This window comes from Tursiops truncatus, chromosome 12 (assembly GCF_011762595.2).
Source record: "Tursiops truncatus isolate mTurTru1 chromosome 12, mTurTru1.mat.Y, whole genome shotgun sequence".
In the NCBI taxonomy this organism is placed as follows: domain Eukaryota; kingdom Metazoa; phylum Chordata; class Mammalia; order Artiodactyla; family Delphinidae; genus Tursiops; species Tursiops truncatus.
Window position 1 is genome coordinate 16,345,436 of NC_047045.1, and position 18,162 is coordinate 16,363,597.

General features: G+C 39.3%; 1 long non-coding RNA gene across 1 annotated transcript in view; it reads right to left on the minus strand.

Moving 5' to 3' along the window:
- Positions 1-806: 806 nt before the first annotated feature.
- Positions 807-18,162, minus strand: part of LOC141276075 (uncharacterized) — a 296,015-nt gene continuing 278,659 nt past the window's right edge. Inside the window, exons 3-8 of the long non-coding RNA XR_012325014.1 lie at positions 16,002-16,179; positions 13,154-13,247; positions 6,365-6,465; positions 3,215-3,300; positions 2,702-2,766; positions 807-879 (exon numbers count right to left, since the gene is read on the minus strand). This is a non-coding gene — a long non-coding RNA (uncharacterized lncRNA). The remainder of the gene's footprint in view (positions 880-2,701; positions 2,767-3,214; positions 3,301-6,364; positions 6,466-13,153; positions 13,248-16,001; positions 16,180-18,162) is intronic.

Sequence of the window (18,162 nt, forward strand, 5' to 3'; positions counted from 1 at the left end):
GCATTCGTAGTAACTAGCTGAACTAAAGAGCTGGGGTGACTTCAGAATATTTCTTCTCTCAACTTCAAAATTTATGACTTGATTTTCTACCACCTCTGCAACATTGTCTGAATTCTGTTAGTGTTCACCTTTGTGATGACAGGTATATTTCACAGGAAGAGACTGAAACTGGATCAGGTGACCAAGTGATTAAAACATGATCAACTCTGTCAGCTGTGTACCAGCCAGCTAGCAAGTTAGCAGGGACACATTTGGAAGATCAGGTCTAAGGACTCAAATAGCTATTACGAGGCATAACAGAATTAACAGCATCAAAGGAAGATATTCAACTATCTTTATAGAACCAGGTTGTGGGTTGGAATGCTGTTCTTCCTGTAAGTCTTATGCCTGTCATCTCTCATCCTCTTGCCTTCATCTGAACTGTTAGCTGCCCTGTAACACCTCCCTTAACCACCCCAGCTAAGTATGTCTTGCCCTAACTCTGTTATTCTCAATCATGGCACTTTTTTTTTGTTTATTTGTTTGTTTCATATCAGTATTACAATCAGTAACACTAAATGCATCTTGGTTTACACTTTGGCCATCTGTGTTCCCAACTACATTGCAAACTCTGTTAGGAGAGAAACACTTTTATTCAGTAGAGTAGATATTCTGATGGTAGTACCTGGCTCATACAGGCATACAGTGAACATTTGTAGATAAATTATTTTAAAAAAATTATGAATGTGTACATCTTCTTCAAAAAAATTGAAAGGATATACAACAATCTCTACTTTTTGTGGAATTTTAATTGATTTTCATTTTTACCTTTATCCATGTCTGTATTTTTTTCAGATTTTCTATACGAAGATATATCTATCATAACAACATTTTCAAAGACTGTAGAAAGTAATAGAAAAAAACAAATATAAATACTTCCCTAAAATACAATTTATCTCTCCAAAAGAAGAGCAGAATTTAAATAACTTATGGTATTTTGAAAGCATTTTTTTTTTTTTTTTTTTTTTTTTTGCGGTACGTGGGCCTCTCACTATTGTGGCCTCTCCCGCTGCGGAGCACAGGCTCCGGATGCGCAGGCTCAGCGGCCATGGCTCACGGGCCCAGCTGCTCCGCGGCATGTGGGATCTTCCCAGACCGGGGCACTAACCCGTGTCCCCTGCATCGGCAGGCGGACTCCCAACCACTGCACCACCAGGGAAGCCCGAAAGCATTTTTTTATATTCAGTGAGCATAAAGTATATATTTGCTGACTAGATGAATAACTCTATTATTTTGCTTGAACAAATGTCATTCTGCACATTTTATTGCCCTTTCTGACTCCTAGAAACAAGAGAATTATTCCCCAATGTTCCATACTTATAGAAAAGGACAACTGTCTTAAGATAAAATGACAGCTATTTTAGCAGGGACAAAGATGAACCTGGCTTCACGTTTTCAGCTTCCTATTCTTGGAATGAGGACAGTTTGGGGATGCATTGAAATGAGGTGATCAAAAGTAAGACTCTCATTACATTAACATTTTATACTTAGGAAAAGTTACAGGTAACTAAGTTGCATCACAAGCAGTAAAAACCAACTGACACTAAAAACTGGATGGAAATGGGTTCAATTTTCAACATTTAAGAATACAGATAGGGCTTCCCTGGTGGCGCAGTGGTTGAGAGTCCACCTGCCGATGCAGGGGACACGGGTTCGTGCCCTGGTCCGGGAAGATCCCACATGCCGCGGAGCGGCTAGGCCCGTGAGCCATGGCCGCTGAGCCTGTGCGTCGGGAGCCTGTGCAAAAAAAATACAGATAGTGATTAGAAAGGGTTCATAAAGATGAATAAATAGCACTTATTAAAGGAATAAAAACAGGTACATGGACTAATAAACAAAAACAAAAATTCTGATTCTTTGAGAAACAGAGATGTATACGTTTTTATTGATAGTTTCATGACCATTTCTTGGAAGAGGAAGGATTATTTTGAAGAAAACAATAATCCATTGATTGTTTATTTTATCAAAACTTAGATAAGAAGGAGTATTAGTTGCAGAGAATTCAGTCAGATATAAGGAAAACATCTTTTTCCTTATATTTACCATTCTTGACAGTTATTTTTCAAGGTTTTTTCAGGAGGAATTTCCTGATGTAGGATGAGTCAACACTGAAAGGAGATGCATGCAAAGTCATGGTGCTGTAGACCTTGGAATTCATTGACAATTTGAAAGTTGATTACTAAAGCACAGAAGCTAATACTCTGCTGATGTTGTGGCCAAGAAAATCGACACGGTGGATACTTCCAGCTATAATATTCTATTATATCCTGCCAACATGGGTGAAGGCTAAGAACTTAGAAGAATCGAGGACAAATTGCAACTAAATTCCCACCCAACCACTTTCTTGCACCCATATACGCTGCCCAGGACCATCTGTCATTTTCCTTCAAATCATTTGTCTGACTCTCAAATAATCAGTTAAGTTCTGATTATTTGAATGCTAATATCCATGAAAGATCAAGCAAATGTGGTTTTAATATCGATTTGGCAAACCGTGTACCAAGAAAAGTAGATAGGGTTCTCCCAAAAATTAATCATGGATTATTGGGTGACAAAGAGTACAGTGCCGCACTTGCTTTAGTTGAGTCAGACAAAGCACAAATGTTTGACGTTTTAAATCTACAGTGATACAGAGCCCAGAGATATATGCAAGAAATCTTACCCAGTTGGTGGTCCTTGTTTTACTTACTACCGTTGTCAGGGCAAACACTGATGATTTCACGCACTCTGCAAAAGGCCATAAATTTAATGTTAAGAAAATATACACTGAACAGAGAAAATTATTTCAGGTCAATGAGACCAATGAGCATGTTGTCATTCTGATGTGTTTCAATCACCAATATTGCCGTTCAGATCTCTTTCAGTTGTGGATTGGTGTCATACCGCATATCCTATTTCAGACCAAATGACATCTTAAGTCAAGCTAGAAATGTTTAAACATTTTAGGACAGGTGTTTTCCCACAAGACTTGCATCAAGAAATTATAGGTCCTAAAAAACCAAAGAAACAAAATCCATCTGTGAAGTGTCTATGCAGTTGATATACTTTATGGCAAAGAGCGAGTGTTTTCTCATTAGGTCATTATGGTTTTGATTGGTCAACCATATGGTCAAGTTTCTTTACAGTCTAAGCCAGCTCTTACAAGATACTGCATATTTCCAAAGTAAGTATATACCTGCTATTTCATGGAGGTCTGGCTTTCCTATAAAATGAACCAATGGTAATTCTTCAGTCTTTCATGATGAAAACAGTGCTGAGAACCTTTATTTACAAGAGAGGAAAGAAAAGACATAGAAAGCCATCAAAGTTCTGTAAACCAACCATTCTTATATGATGAGTTCTACTCGGCATCCACTGAGAGAAACTCATACTGAAGACTATTATCAACAAAACAAGCACTCTTTCAGGACTGAGATGGAGTTTCCCTTCATGCCAGATGTATGAGGAATGTATTCTCTACCAAGAGAAAAACAAACTCAGGAATTCCCAAGTCGTTATCATTATCTAATTCTACACTGGATTTCAATCCATCCTAAAAAGGATGTATTCTTAATAACTTTAAAGATTCAGTCAGATTTATTCCTACTTGGTCTGCAGTAGCCAAACCCTGTCTTTTAAACTTCTAAAATAGGGTCCGATAAATATTTTTCAACTTCCCTAACTGCAGAATTTCATTTTCTAATGCTAGAGTGTTCTCATTTTAGGATTTCTGATTACTCTGTCTTTACTGATACAAATTCAAAAGAAAAACTTATTGTTTCTCTAAAGTCTCTGACTGAAGAAGAAATGTCAGTAAATGAGTATTTGCATCTAATGTCACCAAATTATCAAAGACCAACCCATGTAGCTTTAGATAATGCCCTTATCTTTCACTTACATATCACTACATGCAAAATATATCAATATATAGTTGATCAAAATATTGACAAATATTTACTTTACTGAGAAAAAACAGAATAAATACTCTTTGAGTAGAACATTGGCTAAAAAACATCTATATTGGAATAGGTCCAGGTTTGGGAAGAAATTAATGTATCAGAGAGTATCTGTATTTACTTAGGTACAGACTTTCATGGGGAGAAATTTGAGAAAATCTAAGCGCTTTTGTTTCTTATCAAGACTTACATATTTTGACATCAGTTCTCATGGGCCCTCCTCAACATACACAGAAAGGCAAACAGTTCTGGGGCCCTTGTATCACTTCGTAGTTACTCAATGAGATTAGACCTTATTGTTCTCTACTCAAAGACTCCATGAAAACCAAAAAGGAGATTAAACTATTTCATAGATAAAGAACTGGAATGACAGAAAATGTCTACGTATGACCAATGTTACACCCTTAGAGCTTTTTACAGCAGTAAGATTTAATGACATCCTTCCACCGTCCCCCACCAAAGTGTTAGGTTTCCTACCTTCTCAACTCGCTTTGTATAATGGTAAATTCCCACCATTCAATACAAAATGCTGTAGCTCCAACTCTTTTTCTCTAGTTCCAAACTTTAGTTGGGTCCTATTAGTAATTTATATATGTGTATGTACTGACACCAAACTATGATTTTCCTTTACTCCTCAGCAAATGACTTCTCTTCCACTGTCATAATTCCTTTTTCTCCCTTCTAGTGTGAGTGAGAAGGCTCTGGCATCAGACCCTAGGCCAGTTTTCCACGTCCCTGGATGGATTCTGAAAATCCTGAACGTTAGGGGAGGCACAGTTCTGATATGGTTCTAAACATCAGAAAAAGTTGTTAACTAACCAGAGTACAGACAGGCCACAGGAACCACCTATATATTCACACATACATTCAATCAATTATTATTGAAGCCCTCTGGAACAAAAGGACTTGACAATTGGGATTTGGGCCCCAGTTTTACCTCTTACTAATTCATGAGCAAGTTCATGAACATGAGCAAGTCACCTCTGTCCATCCTTCCATTTTTTCCATTTTGTTGTTGCAAAGACATGCGTTCCGCCTGAGACCTCACCAACATCCAGCATACCCAGGCCCCTGTAATGTTGTTAGCTTAAAAGGAGACCATGTTCCAGAAAGTATTTGGAAAATATTAGGTGCAGTACCAGTGAATGCGGGATTGCTTTGCACAAATCACTGTTCTAGATGCTACAGTGGGTATAAGGAATCCCTACCCCATAAGGGAGATAATGCATGTATTCAAGGGTGATGCATAGCAATTAGCACTACAATGGTACCAACCAGGGAGACAGTGCCAGAATATACCAGGAAAATATCAGTCCTAAATGAAAAATCATAGCAATGTATTATAAATCACGGAAGGTCTTGATTTTCAGGGCAACCTGCTCTTTTATACAGTGTACATTGTCACTCCCATATTATAGTGGCTAAATTTAAAGTTTCGGATGAAGGGTAAACAATTAGCATTTGCAGCTAACGCATGCTAGTCAGTGGTCCAATTCAGTAGCGTCACATCTTTGTATAGCAATGCCTATTTGTTCAATTATTATGATTTTTTTTAAGGAAGATATATTGTATTCAACTTTTTCTCTCAACATTTTATTATGAAAAATTTTAAACGTACAGCAAAATCAAAAGAATTTTATAGTGAACACTTGTATACCTGTCACTTATATTCTACCCTTAACATTTTTTAAAAAATAAATTTATTTATTTATTTGTTTGTTTGTGTATTTAGTTATTTACTTTTGGCTGTGTTGGGTCTTCCTTGCTGTGCACGGGCTTTCCCTAGTTGTGGCGAGAGGGGGCTATTCTTCATTGCGGTGCATGTGCCTCTCATTGCGGTGGCTTCTCTTGTTGTGGAGCACGGGCTCTAGGCGCGTGGGCTTCAGTAGTTGTGGCTCGTGGGCTCTAGAGCGCAGGCTCAGCAGTCGTGGCGCACGGGCTTAGATGCTCCGCAGCATGTGGGATCTTCCCGGAACAGGGCTCGAACTCGTGTCCCCTGCATTGGCAGGCAGATTCTCAACCAACGTGCCACCAGGGAAGTCCCCTACCCTTAACATTTTATCATACTTTTTAATCGCATATTTACCCATCTGTCCATCCTTCTATCTATCTATCCACCAATCCACAATATTCAAATTCTGTTATAATTGAAGAGATTTGAGCTATATATTCTGTTTTGATTTTAGGTGAGTTTTATTTTTCCTTTATGTAGTAGTAGATAATTCTTAGGAATGAATTATAACTGATTTATAATGTTCTGCAAACATTTGGATTTCAGATGCAAATAAATCTATTTGTCTTCTCTGTCTCTAGTTCCAAAAGATCAGTCATGGATATTCAGAAAACAACAATTTCCTAAACAACCAAATGGTGTTGAACATGATCCTTACCCATTAAGTGGAATCCACCAGACCATTAACTGGGAAACTGTGGCAAGGCTTGTGCCTGGATTAACACCCAAAGAGGTAAATAACAGTCTTCCAGGTATCTACTGAAAAGAAATCAGAAAAAGTGATCAATTTAAAGGAATAACTGTTAGTACTAAGAAGAAATATTTGAGTTTTACATATTCATATGCATATATAAATACTGAATATGCACATGATGCAAGTTGGATAAATATAATTTATGTAAATTATATATTAACCCACCTGGTATGTTTATTATTATGATTATTGTGATATTTAATTGTGTTTTAACTTATTGTTTCATAACAAGTGGTAAAGATTATTTTTTTAGTGTAGAGAACCTAATATTAAGAATTATAGATCTCACTTTTAATAAAGTTGAAAAAAAGATATTATTGAGTGAGTCAAATTTTTCAAATTATAGCTCAGACACTTATGAAATTAAGTATCTTAAAATTAAGACATCAGACTATATGTTCAATTGATAAGTGAAGAAGAAGAAGTCTTGGAGAGTATTATCAAAGACTACCTTGTACTAAAGGGTGGGGTAAGTATTTAGATTTTACCATTTATAGTAGTATTTTTAACACACAAAAATATTTGAGCATGTTATTTGGCTTCTAATACCTTTAATTCTTCAACAAGTTTTCAGGAACGCATTATGTGTAGGAGAAAACTGATAGAAAAGTGCTGTGGAAATTGGCAGGAGAAAGAAATTTCTAGATGGAAGGATAATTGCTTAGTTTCAAAGAGAACTAGAATCTGAACTTATAAAGATGAGAAGGACATTCTAGAACTTGATCAAAAGCCGGGGTTTATGCGAGGAATGGGCAATCACTGTTCCTGACTAGAGAAGGTGACGCCTTCTGAAAGGCAGTGGAAAATCATAGTTGGGAAATTAGAAATCGTTGCAAAATATTAAGCAAGATATCAAACACTCAACCTATCTTTTTGTAACCACTGTTCTCAATTTTCCCTACATGTTTTCTTTTTCCACAGCTAAAGACACTTGACCATCAAATGTATGCTCTGCACTCCACTCTCAGTCTTGAGATAAAACTCTTAATCTGAGCAGGAAGAATTTAGGGAACTCAAGTCCAAAACGCTGAGGCTGACAACAAGTTATAGTTGCTGTTCATGCATAAACGCTTGCTATTTGTAAACTAGTCAAAAATGTACATTTTAATTTGGGGATTCTGATTTGGTCCCTGCTAAGTGGGTCTCAATTATGGTAACACGGACTTGTCTTATTTCTTGGCCAGCCATGTTTTGAATTACTTGCCTATTACAACTTGACTAGTGTTCCAAACCATTTTGGAATAGAGTCATATTTTCCCTTTTGTCCAGCCCAGTGGTTAAAGATCTTTCCATGTGAATCAACTTATTTCCAGTACTAGCTGCCTTTTTGTACCCAAGGATCTCTAACTATCACCAGACTCTTAGTTTCCCATCGTTTTCCTCTGTCCACTTATTAGACCCCCAATTGAGCTCACTTGCTTGGTCAGTGTGACTATTGCTTGCCCCTGGGGGGAAAATGTTCTTCCTGTTGATCTGGTCTTTTTCCTCGTGATCACACAATTAACTGCCTCCTATACTGGGTCCTACCGTCCTAAACTTTTAATAAGGTAATTCCCAGCCAGGAACTGACAGATGATACATTTCTTTTCCCCTCATTCTGACTTTTTGAATTTTGTAAAATATAACCAACACACTGTACCCTTTCTCAAGGCTTCATCATGAACCCCTTGCCATTTGTGGTATAGGCATTAATATAACCATTACCTTAAAAAAAAAAGTAGTTGAGACATGCAAGCAGGTGTATATGATTCCTCAGTAAAGAATCAGAAACTTAGGTATTCGGGACACCGCCACTGATGGCACCTTGCTTCTATCAGTGCCAGGAGGGTCACTGCACTTGAGTTTCTGGGGCCAGTCCATACTTACCATGCAGAGGTGGACAATAATTGATCACATGAGTTTTATAAGTATGTGATCACACAGCAGGGAGTGAGGGTGGATCCGTTGCTCAACCAAATTCCTGAACCTGCACTATCTGAAGAACTGATAGTAGCGCTAAGGGAGTGGCAAGGAAGGAAAATACACTGCCTACTTCCACACATATCCGAGAACAGTGGTTGACAACCCTGGTGAAGGTCAGGAACAGCTGGGAAGCTTTTAAAAACAAGAGAACCCCAGGCTCCACCCCTGGGGTGGAGGGGGAATTCTGATAAGAAGCCAATGTTGGATCCACTGCTGTACGGTCAAATGGGGGAGCAGGCAAAGATTTATGGAATCAACATCTAAAGACAGGTTAATATGCACAGCAGCTAGCAATGTTTGCTTTTAACAAAGATAAACCAAAGATAGTAGGATTTTAATAAATTCTACTATGTTACAGTTTGCCATTTCTCCACTTCCTGTTTTTCGTATCGTTTCAGAATTATCCAAACCTTGTGAAAAATCGATGAATCCCAAACAACCCTGATGATAAAAAACACCTGGAGGTCTCTTTAAAAATGCACATTCTAGGTCTTTCCTGGTGGTGCAGTGGTTGAGAGTCCACCTGCCGAGGCAGGGGACACGGGTTCGTGCCCCGGTCCGGGAAGATCCCACATGCCGCGGAGCGGCTGGGCCCGTGAGCCATGGCCGCTGAGCCTGCGCGTCTGGAGCCTGTGCTCCGCAACGGGAGAGGCCAGAGCAGTGAGAGGCCTGCATACCGCAAAAAAAAAAAAAAAGCACATTCCAGGGCCCTATCCCAGTCCCACTGAATCAGACGTTCCAAGGAAAGAGCCTGCGAAGCTGAATTTTAGCAAATATTCCAGGTGATTCTTATCATCAAGGATGTTTGGAAAACACTGATCTGGGTACTGAACACTTTAGGTGGACTTTGTTTATGATACGGGGCCTGTGAGCACATTATGAGAGGCGCATGCAAGTGTGAAGCTCTCCCATAGTCTGGACTGCAGTCACTCGGACGTCTCACAGTTCCTTGATCTTTCCCACATCAGAGACTTTGTATCTGCTGTTTACCAGTTTGGAAACTCCCTACCCCAGTTCTTCAACAGATGGGATCCTATTCATCCTTTGCCATTTTCTCAGAAAGGCCTCCCCAGCTCTGCTCAGCTAAATCAGGTGCCCTATTAAAATCTCTTTGCACCTTTTACTTTACTTCATGGTAGTCATTAATGTTTTGGGTTATCTATCTCTGGTGATAATGTTTTCCTACACTAGAATAAGCCCCCGTGGAGTAGGGCATGTCTTACATGTTCACAGCTTTTTCTCCAGTATTTTACAACAGCAATGCATGCATAAGTAAAGGGATACATAAATGAATAAAAGTGCTCGGTGGTAGCATGTAAAGATGGAGCAAGGTAGTGGGGAGAGACCTGCTGGGGGGAACACAGATGAACTTGGGCAACGCCAGAAAGCCTTCCAGAGGGAGGCAAGGATTGTGCCCGGCTCTGAAGCAAGCAGCCAGGGAACTGGCATTGCCGGAGGAGCGGAAATATGCCAGGTGGGTGGAAGGCTCTGCGAATGCCCTGGAGAAGAGAGACAGCGCGTGTGCGCTCCGAACCAGCCAGGCAGCTTGAATTAAGCAGAGAACAATCAGCCTATGATGAAAGTGGAGGACAGTTAGATAAAGAGTGACTCATGATCAGTTTTGATTTGACGTCAGCAGAAACTCAGAGATCCTGCAGGGTTCAGAGAAGGAGAGAGATGATCAAAACAGACCTCTCAGGGGATGACTCATGCTCTTTGTGTAGGACTGAATGAAGGCACAGGACTAAAGATACATGAAACCAGCCAGGAGGCTGCAGCAATCAAATTGCAGTGCCATTAGGAATCAAAATGGGTGCTCTATTTTATTTGGGTATGTCCTACCCAGTTTCACAAAAAGTTTGACGCACCCGGGTAGAAATAGGATAACAGCTGTTGACTGGAGGAAGGGAAGGGGTCCTAGGAAAGTATCAATTAGATGTGGACAAAGTTTCATAGAGGAAGAGGGAAGAGAATCAGTGAAGATACTAATTGAGAGACTCAAAGGCTACATGCTGCAAAATAGGATGGAGAAATCCACAGGCAGGGAAGTCTGAGAGCCAGAGGAAATCATGACCTGCCTTCTTAGCATGGAGTCATGGTGTGACATTTAAGGAAGCTTATCCTTTATGCAGGGAGCATTACAGGACATGAAAAAGGGGTTGGAGAATAAGAAAACCTCAGTTACCACATGACCAAGATCTCTGAAACTTGAAGAGATACCCAGGTTATCAGGGTGCTGGAGGGAATAGCAATAAATCCCAAAGGGAGTTTTCTAGAATCCCTTATCTTTCTAGAGTGTTCCATTGTACGGATGCTCTTGACAACTCCCTTCTTTTTATCATTATATTTTTGGCAATTGCTGAAATCCTCCCCTATTTACTATTACTGTTTACTATTGACTAGTACTATTGCACTATTATTTTTACTATTGCTATTTTCTCTCTCCTCTGTAGAATGCCTCTAGCTTTACTATTTTTAATTTTTTAATAGCTCTACTGAATATCCAGTCATTTGAATGAGTCCCTAAAACACTCTCTGCCCCTATACAGTGTTGCTTCATCCCGACCATCCTGATTTGCTTACCCAGATCATTGAAAACAGCCTCCCCTCTGGGCCTCCCTGCCTCTAATCTCCTGTTACCATTTCATACTCACCCAGCAGCCTCCTTTCTAATTAAGATATAATCATACCTCTCCTCTGCTTAAAATCCTTAATTGACTCTCTCAAACCTTCACGATGAAGGGCAGATAGATTTGCTAGGACAAGAGGTCTTTTACGATGTGTCCCCTGCCCCTCTCTTCTTCTTTTTCTCTCTCCTTGGGCAGCTTGTAGTTTTCCCTGCAGTCACAGCAGTAATCTTTTCATTTCTTGAATGAGACTTTGCCCTCCCTCCCTCCCTTTGTAAGTGGTGTTACCTCTAGCTATGTTAACTTTGTCATCCTTTTGTTGCCTGATAAATTTTATCCTTTTTCAAAACTTCAGTCATCATCTCCTGTAGGATATTTTCCCTAGATTCCCTCCGTGGCTCTCCCATGTGTTCAGACAGCTGATTGTAGTTTGCCCCAGAGTGGAAAACTCTAATTTGTAGGCTTACTTTTTTTTAATTCTAACTAAAATATTATCTTCCTAAGGCAAGGATGGTGTCTCTCATACCTCTATTTTCTATGCCTGGCACAGTGCCTGGTACATTGTAGAAACCGATAGACCATTTGAGGAAGGAAGGAAGGAAGGAAGGAAGGAAGGGAAAAGGAAGAAAGAAAGGAAAAGAAAGAACTAAGGAAGAAAGAGACAGCTTCTCCTTCCTCTAAAAACAAACAAAAGAAATTCTTCCAAAAGTCTGAGAAGAAAGAGGGAGAGAGAAAGCAAAAGCCACGTCAGCTGGTATAACCTAAATTGAAGAAGACTGAGTGAATTAAATGAGTTTGGCAGTTTTTATAATTTCTTCTCATTTCAATAATTCCATGTGGAATGCTGCATTAATCACCGATGCCAGGTACTGTGCTCATAAAGGGAGGGGATATAAAAAAGAATGTTTCAGTCTCTGCCCCGAGGCTCTCACAGTTCCCTCAAGGAGACATTCAGACATACATTTCATTGGTGCCTGACCAAAGTACACACAGTACAGAAGAGGGAGTAGCAAAACATTCAGAGAGCAGCGTGGTTCATGGAGGTTTCAAAAGGTCAAAAAGGATGAGTAGAAAGGTACCACGGATGGAAAGGGAGGAAATGCATTCCAGAGAGAGGACCAGGGCATCCTGGGGAACGGCAGAGACTTTGAAATGACTGCATTTAGCTAAATGCTCTTCCTTTGTTGCTATCAGGGCTTGGAGGTAGAAAGATATTAAAATATAGTTTTTTCGAAAAGATACATGAACCCCAATGCTCCGAGCAGCACAGTTTACAGTAGCCAGGACATGGAAGCAACCTAAATGTCGATCAACAGACGAATGGACAAAGAAGATGTGGTACATATGTACAATGGAATATTACTCAGCCATAAAAAGAATGAAATAATGCCATTTGCAGCAACATGGATGGACCTAGAGATTATCCCATTAAGTGAAGTAAGCCAGACAGAGAAAGACAAATATCATATGATATCACTTATATGTGAAATCTGAAATATGATACAAATTAACTTATTTACAAAACAGAACAGACTCATAGACAAAGAAAACAAACTTATGGTTACCAAAGGGGAAAGGGGAGAGGGAGGGATAAATTAGGAGTCTGGGGTTAGCAGATACAACCTACTATATATAAAATAGATAAACAACAAGGTCCTACTGTAGAGCACAGGGAACTATATTCAATATCATGTCATAAAACGTAATGGAAAAATATATGAAAAAGGGTAGATAGATAGATAGATGTATAACTGAATCACTTTGCTGTACACCAGAAACTAACAAAACATTGTAAATCAACTATACTTCAGTAAAAAAATAAAATATAATTTTATCTCCTTTCTTAAGTATTGTCAGACATGTTAGTTCTCGCACTGTCTGTCTCTTTTGTCCCATGACCTGCCACCCCCTTCTCTCTCTTTTCTTCCCACCATGTTTGTCCAGTGGGCTGAGCACCTCTCCTCCCCTCACTCTCCCGTGCTTCCCTCACTGCAGTGTGCAGTGCACTTAATCACCCCCCTACTTCCATCCTTCCGCTGGAACACACCACGGGGATGGGGCTGGGGTCTCACTATTCATTAAACCCTCCTCCTCATACACTCACCCTGAGAGGCCTTCCGGTAAATAAGTTTTCCTGGTATTACGTTACATGATTCATCCTAATTCATCATTGTCACTGAAGGACTCATCTGGTCATTCTGAAAAGAAAAATGCATGCCAGTTTAAGTGAAAGGCCACCCTGCTCAGATGCTGTTAACAGTTTCTCTTGCCATCTAAGTGGCGCGTTAGAAAAGAGGGAGAGGATGCTGCCCCACACATCCCCAGAGCTGTTTCCACAGATGCCCGGAGCCTCTCTTGGGCATAGAACTGAGTCTTGGGTGGACAGCTGTCAGATCCAGCCTAAGGCTGCTCATGTCTACAGACAGTTTGTGAACCTGGAGGCTCCTCTGGAGGGTTCCGTGGACCTAACATGGGCTGAGCAACGAATAGGCACCCAACTGCACTCGGTGCCCTTGCTATTTCACTTAATCTCATAATTAAAGAAGAAGTGGATGGTAATTATTCCAGTTTTCCATATAACTTATCATAAAGATAGATATCTTAAATATTTCACTCAAAGTCACGAGGACCTCATAAGTGGAGAAGCTTCCATTTAAATTCAGGTGTACGTTACCAAGGATGCCATTTTCCTGGTATGTTTATAGGCACTTACTCTTCTCTGCCTGACAAACATCACGAATAAATCATGACAGCATCACCCCCAGGTTGAAGCCAACCTCAGAAGTGTTACAGGAAGTGCTTCAGGCTCCCTCAACAACTGAGAGCAGTGTCTGGGCTCAACAAGATTGTGTTTTAGAGTCATTGCTTTGGTCTTACCAACATACCTATCATAGAGAAATAAGGAGTTTGAGAGAACAAGAGAGTAGATTTACCTAAATTGTAGGGACTTTTCAACTTTAGAGCTGAAACAGATCCAAATAGCCTCATTCTTTGAGAAAGTACCCCACCTACCCAGTCACATACTCTTATTCTGCCCACATTTTCTATCTCGCCTCTTTCTGATAAGTCATAAAATTATGAGCTGCTTATGTGTCAATACCTAATTGCCGATTGTTAGTCCTACCTTCGAGTAGCACTTTGAACAGTCTCTTCTCTTCAGAAGCCATTTATCCAGACATCGTAACTTTATGCTTGAGAATAATTGGGCCCTATAGCAGTCTAACTATCCTTGTTTACTTCTTTGCCATTTCCTTCTATTACTATATGGAGAGAAAAGAAGTTGTCAATGATGAAACTTCTAATCCATTTACTGGCAGTGATTTATTTCACCAGAGAGAATTCTAGAAGTCTTTCTCTTATAATGCTCAGAATTTAACATAGGGCTGCCTGGCAGTGAGCTAAATGCTCACGCATGGCCATGCTTATTTAATTCTCAAAACAATCTTATAAGGTTGATGCTGTTAGTACCCCCATTACACAGATGAGGACATTGAAGGTTTTAACAGACCAAGTAATTTGCCCCAAATCACAACACTATCCAAGGAACGATGTCAGGGTTTGAACCTGGGAAGTCTGACTGAAGCTTTGTCAGCAGCCCATTTATTGTCTCCCTCCCTTCACCATGTACAGCCCCCTCTGCTTCTTACTGGGGCACCTGCTACCTAGCACTATTGATACCCAGCAGGACCCTGTGGGGCTCCTGGGCACAAAAGCCTTTCTGTGTCCCCCATTTCTTGAATACAGGAAATAGGCTTCATTCAGCCTCCATGACCTTCCCTGAGTTCCAACAGGCAAGTTCAAACAGTTGCTAATTAGGGAAGGGAGGGGATGCGGAGACAAGGGAGGGGCGGTCAAAAAATAATAGTGTGGCCTTGGGACAGGGTCCTGGTTCCCCCTCAAGGGATATATCAACACAAAAACGATATCTTTGAGCTGTTCTGCAGATACCGAAACCCCCAGCAGGTGGGAGAAGTTAACTGTATGCTGCCCACCAGCACGTAGACCCCAGACCGGATGGAACCAGAAGGTTGATGATGCTGACTCCCGATTACCTCACCACCAACCAATCAGGAGAATATCCATGAGCTGATGAGCTGATCATGTCCTCTTTGAACCATTATTATAAAACTTCTCACTACCCCCTCCAGGTTTGGACACACAATTTTGAGGGTGTTAGCTCGCTGTGACCCCCTTTGCCTGGCAAAGCAATGAAGCTATTCTTTTCTACTTCACCAAAAACTATGTCTCCAAGATTTAATTCCATGTCAGGGTACAGAGGCCTGATTCAGCTTCACTATGTGGTTTCCTCATAGTGACCAATCCAACAGTGATAGCTCTGAATAACACCTACATATCAGGTCTGTAGTTCATTTATCTATAAGTTTGATTCTATTTCTACACATTTGTAAGAGCAGAAAAGAAAATAAACTTATGTGATTAGATTTTGATATCATAGTGAAACTGACCAGGAGTTTTATCACCTTGTATGATGGCTACTTTATCCTTAATAATCTTTCATCATTAAGGAGTTAAAATTAACATTTTAATACTAAAACTTCATTCAATGACAAGACTAGGTTCATGGATATTACCATACTTGATTACCGTGGGTACAGTAAGCAACAGATAATTTATCATTTATATGTCCTATTAATTACCTAAATTAGAACTGTTATAGCTTTTTAGTTTTTCTGATCTGCAGGTCCATCTAGCTTTCATCCCTAAAACGTTCCTATTCCACTATCTAGGCAACACATTTAAATGTTTAATAGTTCTTTAAATCACTATGGAAAAACCCATAAAGCTTAGGAAGCTCAAAATTCTTAGCACCTGTCATTTGTGGTGAGAAATTTTCATTCATAGATTTCTTTACTGTGGCATGGGATCTCTGAGGGAGGTGACATTGTGTTTCATCATTGGGGAATACAGGTTGACCCTCCAATATAGCTTACCTCACTGAGGATCCATAGTTTGGGGGTGGCCTAGGCCACTCCCCACTGATTCAGAAGCCAATCCACGGTCTACAGACAGTGGAGACTGAATGGACTCCATTAATAATCATCCATTAATTAGCCTCTTAATTAGCCTCTTAGTTATCAGTTAGCACCTTCAGTGAATACTTTAGAACTCCTGTAAAAAAAGAAAAAAATGTTTATATGATTGGGGGCCTAGAAGAGGCTAAGGAAGAAAGAGGCGCTATTATGAAAAGCAGGAATGGACCAAAGACCACTTCACCTACTCCATGAACTTTTCTGGGACTACCCCATCTATGGAACTTCAGTGAAACTTTGGCATGAATAACTTATGTTGCTGACCACCTGACTTTATATAAAGAGGCAAAGAATGGCATCAGGCTTGTACCATTTGGTATTATTGTTCCTTTTTTGAAGACTAAAAGTAAAATTAAAATACATGAAGGGAAACAACAAAGACTGTAGTTGGGCAAAATGAAAAACACATTTTGATGTTTATTTCACTGGTCTCACAAGGCTAACTTTGTAACAAACAAAAGGATGCAGTAGATTAAAAACTAGCATTAAAATAAAGAAATACAGAAAGGAATCAAGTATTTAGACATGGAAATACACAGATCTTCAACTTCAGTTTGTACAGCTGTTTGTTTTTAAAGCATAGAACTGTTCTTCTAAAATAGAGCTATAAGCCAAAATCACCTTAGAGACCCATGAAATTCTTCTTCTAAAATGGCCCCATATTCTTGGTTGAGGCTCAGATCATTCTGATCACATTAGTTTGTCTTGGATAATTTTGGTTCAATTGGATTATCTAATAATTTTTGCCATCACACTCACACAACTTATTTTGTCATTTTCCCACCATCTAAAAGACTTTTTCATGCCCATGGTATTGTTTATAAAAATAAAGGTCAAAATCATATTTTACAATTGCTTAATCCAAAAAGTTTTGGAAAGAGCTGTGGCTTCTAATCCTGGCAAATCTACAGAAAATTTCTGATAATTCGAGAGGATCCTTTTGGTCTTTTCTCATTTTCCTAGAATACTGTGATAAACAAGGAACACAGGTTGGCACCTATTTTTATGTATAGAAGGACAAATGACACTTTCAATATAGTATGAACCACAAAATACTGAATTGAGTTCTATGGGGTTATTTGGAGAATCTGTTACAACTTTGAAGAGAGGACTCCTGGAAGAGGTTGGAAATGATACTTCTCTGCATGTTTATGAAGAAAAAAACATTTTTATTGATAATAAAGAAGGAGAATACCTTCTACTCAACATTTCTGGAGAGAAAAAAAAAAACACAAAAACCACCCTGTGAGTCCAGGATGGATAATGTCTCAGGCCAGGGCAAGAGAAATACAGTGTCACGGTAGCTCATTTCACTCCCTGCTGATTTTAAGAGAATCAAGATGGTTCATGAAGGTCCTTCAGAAAGTGAAAGTAAAATTCGTCATTCGATTTAACTCTGATTAATTTCAAGTGTAACCTGTACAACTGTTGGCCAAAATCAGTAAATTATCTGGTAGCATGAGCAGGTTTTTTTAAATGAAAGAAAATACTGTTGTTGTTGTTGTTTTTAATCATTGACCATAGACTTGAAGAACTTTTTCTGGTTGAAAAGGAGTGTATTCCACACTAAAATTTCATTAGTGATTTCTAGGGTTCATCCCCAGTGAAGGGAATGCACACATTCAGTCTGCATCAAAGGCCCTTTCATTAATAACAATTTCTGAATTTCGCTGCAAGTTTTTTTCTTCCAGTTTTATTGAGGTATAACAGACACACAGCACTGTAAGTTTAAGGCATACAGCACAACAATTTGACTTGCATACATCATGAAATGATTACCACAGTAAGTTTAGTGAACATCCATCATCTCTTAGAGATACAAAAGTAAAGAGATAGAGAAAAAAAATCTTCCTTGTGATGAAAACTCTTAGGATTTACTCTCTTACCTTTCATATGTACCATACAGCAATATAAATTATATTTATATACTTATTAATTATATTAAATTTTATTATATTTATTAATTCAACACTTCATGGATCTAGAACTTAAAATAAGAGGATGCCATAGACTGAATGCTTGTGCCCCCCCAATCATATGTTGGACCCTAAGCTTCATTGTG